The sequence below is a fragment of the Elephantulus edwardii genome, unplaced genomic scaffold (assembly GCF_000299155.1).
Source record: "Elephantulus edwardii isolate Elephantulus edwardi_28Jun2011 unplaced genomic scaffold, EleEdw1.0 scaffold00342, whole genome shotgun sequence".
Taxonomy (NCBI): Eukaryota; Metazoa; Chordata; class Mammalia; order Macroscelidea; family Macroscelididae; genus Elephantulus; species Elephantulus edwardii.
Window position 1 is genome coordinate 1,286,063 of NW_006400092.1, and position 8,665 is coordinate 1,294,727.

An 8,665-nucleotide genomic window follows, 5' to 3' on the forward strand; every position below is an offset into this window, starting at 1 on the left:
GCATCCCTCCCACCGCCCCAGGTACACTCCACTATACAACCTTAATTTCCACACTCATTTCTACTTAATATGATCACCAAACAATAAATATTCAAGAACAGAATATTACTCAGAAATACAGTACCTTATTACCTTAATATTTTATTACTGTTTACATCTTTATAGAAAATAGCTGCGTGTGGTAGGTTAGTGGTAGGAGATATAGATGCTTTTCCTCAGTTTCTGAATTCATTATCATGTGCTTGAAGTTGTAAGCCTGTGTAGAAAATTGACTCACTTTATTGTCAAAAGAAAGATATCGTTGAGGAACTCAGTCAATAAGTTTCTCTAAGGATCTATTATCATTAAGAGTCAGTTGTTATTATTAGGTGTTGTTGAGTTGAGTACAACTCCTAATGACCCTAAAAAACAGATCTGAGCTCTGCACCATCCTTTTAATGCCCAACATACTTGAGCACTTTGTCTCAGTCACTATATCAATCCATCTCGTTGAGACCCTCGTTGAGGGTCTTCCTCTCTTTCACTGACTCTCCACCTTTCCAAGCATGATCTTCCTTTCCAAGGAATAGCCTCTCCTCACAACAGCCACAGTGGATAAGAGATGAAGGAGCATCACTTTTTCCTCTAAAAATCACTCTGGGTGCACATTCTCCAAGACATAGTAATTTGTTCTTTTGGAAGCCCATTAGATGATCACAACTCTTCTTCAACTCCAGAAATCAAAGCCATCCTATCCATTTTTTCCTGTCATCCAACTTTCAGATGCACAGGAAATAATTGAGAAGACCACGGTTTGGATCAGGTGGACCTTAGTCTTTATACTTTCAAGAGTGCTAAAAGCAGATTTTCCCAATGTAAACCATCTTTTGATTCCTTGACTACTAGTCCTTAGGATTTTGATTGTAGATCCAAGAAATAAAATCGTTCATAACATTAGTCTTTATCTATCAATCATGATGTTGCTTACCGATCCAGTGGTGAGGATTATTGTTTTCTTCATCTTGAGATGTAACCAATATTGAAAGTTTTAGTCCTTGATCTTCTGTGTTAAGTGCCACAAGTATCGACATGTTGAGCCACCAAGGTTGTTGGCAAGTTTTCCTCAAATCCTAATGCCACATTCTTTTTCATAAAGTCAAGTTTCTACAATAATGCTCAACATACAGATTGAGTAAGTATAGAGAAAGGTTATAGTCTCTAGACTGACATAATGTCTCTTTAGAACTTTGGAGAGGCCACAGACAACAGATTTCCTTAATGTTATTAATCTTTTATTTCCTGACTGCTGGTTCCAAGGGTGTTGACTGTGGACCTGAGCAAGGTGAAATTGTTAACAATTTCATCTTTTCTCTGGCTATTATGGTGCTGCCAATTAGCCCCATGGGAGAATTTGTGTCTTCTTGATGTTGAGCTTCAATACATACTAAAGACTACAGTCCTTGACCTTCTCTATCAAATGCTTCCGGTCCTCCTCAGTTTTGACAAGCAAGGTTGTGTCATCTGCATAATGCAGGTTGTTAAGTCTTCCTCTAATCCTGATGCCACATTCTTCCTTATAAAGTCCAGCCTCACAAATTACCTGTTCTGCATATAGATTGAAAGGTATGGAGACAGGATGTACTCCTGACAGTCCTTTTATTATTTTTTTAATTTTTTTAGTCCTTTTACTTTTTTATTTTAAAGCATGAAGTGTTTCTACGCTCTCTTCTGAGGACTGCTTCCTGGTCCAAGTATAGTCTTTGCATGAGTCCAGGTGTTCTGGGATTCCCATTCTCCTCAATGTTAGCTACAATTTGTTGTGATCTACACATTCAAATGTTTTGCATAGTCAATGAAACATAGGCAGACATTTTTGCTTTCAGACAAGATTAATCTAGCATTAACAATACTGTCTCGAGTGCCACGGCCTCTTCTATAAATAGCTTGTAACCCTGTTAGTACTCTGTCAATGTACTGTTCAAGTCATTTTTTTTATAACTTTCAATAGGATTTTGCTTGTGTGTGCCATTAGTGATACTGTTTAGTAATTTCCACTGTGCTCAGTCACATTTTATTGGAATGGAAATAAATATGGATCTATTTTAGTCAGTTGGCTAGGTAGTTGTCCTCAAGTCACATCTATTCCAAAATATTCCTATCAAAAAAGTTTTTAAAAGTATATCCCTAATACAGTCTTTGAATTTGGCATTAAATCAATACCAAAAATTAATATTTCAGCCAAATAGTAGATTGGTTTATAAAATAAAAAATATATTAAATGATCAACATTTCCAATAAAAATGAGAAAGCGAGGAGGGATAGGGAAGGTAGATCAAAGGAAACAGACTTAGTAATGACCTTTTGCATTCTTTGTGGATAATACTTCAACATAGACAAAAGTATATATGCAAAACCAATAGCCAATATCATTCTCAATAGAGAAAGACTAAAAGCATTTTTCTCGTGAACAATGACCAGACAAGGAAGTCCACTTTACCACTTCTATTAAATATTCTATTGGAAGTACTTGCAAGGGCAATACAACTAGAAGGAAATAAAAGGCATCCAGATTGTCAAAAAGAGATGGTTGAATTGTTCCTATATGCAGATGATATGATAATGTACACAGAAAACCTCAAGGACTCAACAATAACAAAACAAAAACTGTTACATCTAGTGGACCAATTTAGTAGGGTGGCAGGCTACAAGATCAATATACAAAAGCCTGTGAGATTCATCTATAGTAACAAAGAGAACACAGAGAAGGAAACCAAGAAAGCAATGTAATTTACAATGTTGTTGTTTTTAAGTGCCATCAAGTCACAGACGACTCATAGTGACCCTATAAAAGAGAGACCTGAACACTTGTATAACTTTCATCATTTCTCCAAGTTCATTGAGTTTCCAGAGGCAAGGTATTTAGGAAGTGGATATCACTCCTGCTTGAAAGCTTGTTTTAATATGGGAGTTCTACCAAACACGGTCCACAATGGGTAACCATTATCGCATCTGACACGTCAGTGTCACAGTTTTCAGCATCTCACAACCACAAGTTACCTCTGTACAGCAAATGGACAGACCAGTGCTATACAAATTAGAAGAATGCTTGACCAGAAACAATTAAAACCAGGCCTGAGGGCTGCAGGCTAGAGGGTCCAATGCATTTTTAATTAGGAGGCCGAATCACATCATCTCACACACATTAATGAGTCAACATTCCACCCTAATCCTCACCGGAACCAGCTAACAAGTCTCTGTAGAATCCAGCTGTTGCAAACAACTTCCAAACTGGATTCCAGCCCCACACGGCTGACCAAATGCCTTTTTGAGGTACTTGGGAATAGATCTAACTAGAGAAACAAAAATTTGTACTAACAAAACTACAAAACACTTTTGTGAGAAACAACAGATACCTAAATATATGGGAAAATCTTCCCTTTCATTGATAGGAAGACTCAATATTGTGAAAATGACAAACCTAAAAAAAGCAATCTACATATTCAATACAATCCCAAAACAGATATTCATTTTTCAAGGAAATCAAAAGAGAAACTGTCAAGTTTATTTGAAGTGGAAAGAGCCCCTAAATAAGTAAAGCCCTTTTGAAAAACAAAAATGAAATGGGAAGCATAGCACTCCCTGACCTCAAAACCTGCCACACAGTGGTAGTAACCAAAACAGCTTGGTACTGGTACAATAACAGGCACATAGACCAATGGAACAGAATTGAAAACCCAGTAATGGATCAATCTATCTATATTTAACAAAGAAATAAAACCTAACAGATCAGGGAAATTACAACCACTTGAACAAATGATGCTGGCAAAACTGGACTGCTACCTACAGAAAGCTGAAACAGGATCCACATCTCACACCATACACAAAAATCAACTCAAGGTGGATCAGAGACCTGGAAATAAATCCCAAAACTGTAAAGTTCATAAGAGACAAACAGGACCAATCTTAGAAGGTCCACCCTTAAGGTATAAAGAGACTGCCAAATACAGCCAGAAATGCACAGTCTGGAGAGGATAAAATTAATGTATGGAACTTTCTAAAGACTAAATCTCTGTGCTCATCAAAAATTTTTTCAACATAGTAAAAAGAAAATCTAACACCTGGGGAAAAAAAAAACATTATTAATGCCTTCTCAGACAAGGGTCTCATAATTAAAGTTTATAAAATACTACTCAGCCTCCTGATGGGAAAAAAAAAACCTGATAACCCTGTTACAATAGGCAAAAGACACGGAAAGACTTTTCACAGAGGAAGACATTCCAATGGCCAACAGACACATGAAGTAATGCTCAAAATCACTAGCAATAAGAGAGATGCAAATCAAAACGACAATGAAATACCATCTCACCCCAGTAGCAGCGATGAATTTTAGCAGGGCAGCAAGCAATAAATGTTGGAGAGGATGTGGATAGGTTGGAGCTCTCATATATGGCCGTTGGGATTGTAAAATCATACAACCATTTTTCTGTAAGGCAGTTGGGCATTTCCTCAAAAAGCTGAACACAGAAACTTCGTTTGACCTACCTAGAAAATACGCCAAGGAAATTAGAACTGAGAAACAAATGGAGTTTTGTACACCAATGTTCATAGCAGCATTATTCACCATTGCAAGAACATGGAAATAGCCCAAAGGTCCAATTACATCTGAATGGATTGAGGAATAGCAGTACATTTACACGATGGACTACTATGCAGCACACAGGAGAAACAATTAAAAAAAAAATACTATATACCTGGGAAGAAACTGGAGACCATTATGCTGAATGAACTAACTCAGTCTCTTAAGAATAAATACTTTATAAGACCATAGTTGTAAAAATAGAATTATCGCTAGTAAACCATGTATGGAGACCAGGATGAGTAAGGAGTGGAAGGAGGATGGATGGGGGAGAAACCACGAGGTAGCACAATTTAATGGATGGAGGGAGGGGGTAGATAGGAAAGAACCCACAGGGACCTGAAAATGGACATAGTCCAATGGTGATTATTTTATAAAACATAATCCATGAGAATGATTGTATGAAACATAATGTGAATGAAGAATAGCATGAAACACAATGTATAGGAACTTTGCAAGCAAATCAATATAAAACAAAAATTGAAAAAATTACTGATAATTGTTAGCAAGAAATAATAAGAGTAAATTTGTTCACAATGTGTCTTAAATTTTTAATTTCTTGAGAGCTCTGGTGGCCTAGTGGGAAGAAGCTGCATTGCAATCCCAGAGGTGCGTCGTTCAAATTCACCAGATGCTATGCTAGAGAAGGAGAGACAATCTCCTCCTGTAACAGTCAGATCAGATTTGACGGTACACACACACACAAAATTAAAATAAAATTAAAAAAAATTAATAATAAAAATTTTAATTTCTCAAATTTGGTTTGCTTAAATTCTTTTTTCTTATGCTATTACTCTCCACAGAGTTTTGCAATAAAACTCAACTTACTAATTTAAAAATTTTTAAATCTGTTTGAAATTATGAATCCTCAGAGTGAGGGATATTGAACATCTTCTCATGTGCTTGTTGGCTATCTGAATGTCTTCTGTGGTGAAGTGTCTGTTCATATCCTGTGCCCATTTTTCAATTAGGTTATTTACCTTTATCTTGTTGTGGAGCTCAAGTATTTTATAAATTCCAGATATAAGTCCCTTTTCAGACATGTCATTGTTGTTGTTATGTGCCATTGAATCACTTGTGACTCATAGCGACCCTGTGTACAAGAGCTTTAAACATTGTTCTATCCTGTGCCAACCTCACCATCTCAAACACGACCCCAATCATACAATCGATCCATCTCATTGAGGGTCTTCCCCTGCTGTGCTGCCCCTCCACTCTCCCAAACATCATGTCCCTCTCCAAGGACCAGTCCCTCTTTGCAACATGCCCATAGTATGTCAGAGGAAGCTTCAGAATCCTTGACTCCAAGGAGCATTCCAGCTTCACCTCCTCCTGGACAAACCTGTTCTAGCAGTCCCTGGTAAGTTCAACACTCTTCTCCAGCAGCACAGCTCAAAGGCATCAATTCTCTTTCTATCAACCCTATTCACTGTCCAACTCTCTGATGCAAAGCACGCAATTGCCAAGACTATAGCCTGGATCGGGTACACCTTAGTCTCCAGCCTGACATCATTGCTCTTCAGTACTCTTGAGAGGTCTGTCAGAGCTGACTTTCCCAATGAAATTCATTTCTTGATTTCCTGGCTTCTCGTACCGTGAGTGTTGACTGTGAAGCCACGTCAACTAAAACTGTTGAATTGGTCCAGTGGTGAGAATCTTTGTTTTCTTGATGTTGAGCTTCAATACATACTAAAGACTACAGTACTTGACCTTCTGCAGCAAGCGCTTCAGGTCCTCCTCAGTTTCGGCAAGCAGGTTTGTGTCATCTGCATAATGCAGGTTGTTGATGCCTCTTCCACCAATCCTGATGCCACATTCCTCCTCATACAGCCCAGCATCTCAGATGATCTGTTCTGCATACAGATCGAAAAGGTATGGAGGCAAAATACACCCCTGACGGATCACCTTCTTGATTTTGAACCATGTAGTGTCTCCTTGCTCTGTTCTGATGACTGCCTCTTGGTCCAAGTATAGGTTTCGCATCAGCACAATCAAATGTTCTGGGATTCCCATTCTTCTCAAAGCCATGTCATTACAAAATATTTTTCCCCAATCTATGGCTTCCCTTTCTACTCTATTGGAGATCTTTTGAATGTGCATAGGGATTTGATTCTTAGATGGTCCCATTCTTCTATTTTTATCCTCTCCTGGTTGTAGATGAATGCATTAAATTCTTGGCATTAGCTTTACACATATGAATTCTTAGTTGATAAAAAAAAATGGATTCACATACTCACTTTTATCCAGTTCTTCATGCAGAAATGGAAGTACCCGTCCTCACCAAGTGGAGGACAAGGACCCTCTGCCTATCTTTTGACCCTGGTCTTGGTCACTTTCTTCTTGCTACTCTTCAAGCCTTCCAGTCCCTCTTTGTGCCACTTACAATGCCCTACTCTGTAGTCCATAAACATGTCATTGCATTGAATGGCATTACCTTAAATTACCTTCTCCAATGCATTCAAGTAAGGAAAATAAAAGTGAATTGAAAGGGTGGATGAAACTAAAGATTCCATTGGCCAGTCAACTCCTGATTCTGTTCCCAGAATTATGGATATTTCTGGGAATCATGTTAACACTACAAATAAACTGTTCTAAACAAGGCATGACATGATCTGACAGTCAATGCTGTGATGCATGAACAGTTACATCTGCTAAAACCATGGCTCTTCAAATCACAGACCAGGTTTTTGTTTTACTTTCAAATTTCCTAAAGTTGGCAAAATCCTTTCCCACAAGTTAAATTTCATGCCAGGAAGATTCTTGAGGCTGACACAAAGCTCCATTATCTCAGTTCCATGAATGCTATTTTTCAAAGCCTCATCACTAAATCCCTATATATAATGTGGCGTTTTACCTTATCTTTTAGAACTCCTATCTTTTTAAATTATATAGCACTTTCTTGTAATACATAATACTCTGAATGCCAGGAACCATCATACATCATTCATCATTAGCTATGCCTCTGTAAAGTAGAAATAGGATATAGTTAGAGATGCTGAAAAAAGAAAGGTAAGATGTAAGAAAGTCAAGAAGAAAATTTGTCTAACAGGCAGAAAGCAGTAGGTAACACTGCCAGATACACTAGATCACTGTTTCTTTCCTTCCTCTCCTCTGCTTCTACATTTTCCAGGCTTCTCCAGTCTGCCCCAGTACAAAGGCAAAATTTTCCTAATAGGTAATCAGATTTGATTTATACCTTCACCATTCTGTTCTTCTCCAAGTATGAATTTCTGTCTTGAATATTTTTCCCCAAACCCCAATTTAATGTAGCATTTTGCACTCGGTTCATTTCTCCTTTTATTCCTTCGTGAGAGATAAGCCGCTGCAGCTGAAAATCTCTCTCCAGCCTTCCCAGCTTTCCAAAACACAAAAAGAAAGAATCCTACTGTATGCATAGAAATGAGTGGCAAATTTTGTCTTGGACGATAACTCCTAAAACCCTTTGAGTCAGTGACAGTCTCGAGAAGGGTTCAGCAATCAACAAGGGTGGTAGGTGAGTTAACCCACCTGCTATCATATTCCCCTTTTTGATTTGTATAAATACTTTCACATAACATTTCTTTCTTTTTCTCCTTTGGACTTTTTTATCTGCAATGAGTCTCTCCCACAACCTAAACTCTACATGACCCCAGAATCACTGTTTTATTCGGTGTATATCAATCTTATTTTGGTCTTTTTTCCATTTAAATTTCTTATTCCAGAAAGTTGTAAGGTTAAAATGAAGCCCCTTGAGGGGATTGTTTTTGCTAGGTGCTGTTGAATGAAGGCCAACTCATAGTGACACTATGAACAAAAAATCTAAACCCTGTTCTATCCTGCCCCATCCTCACACTTCCTGACACACAACAGCCCATTGCAGCAGTCATCGCGTCAATCCACCTGGCTGAGCATCTTCCTCCCCTTTGCTAACCCTCCACTCTTTCCAACACATATATTCATTTTCAGTTACTAAAGAGAAATCCACAACCCTGCTTGCTGAAACTGAGGAGGACCTGAAGCACCTGCTGCAGAGTGTCAAGGACTGCAGCCTACAATATGGATTGAGGCTCA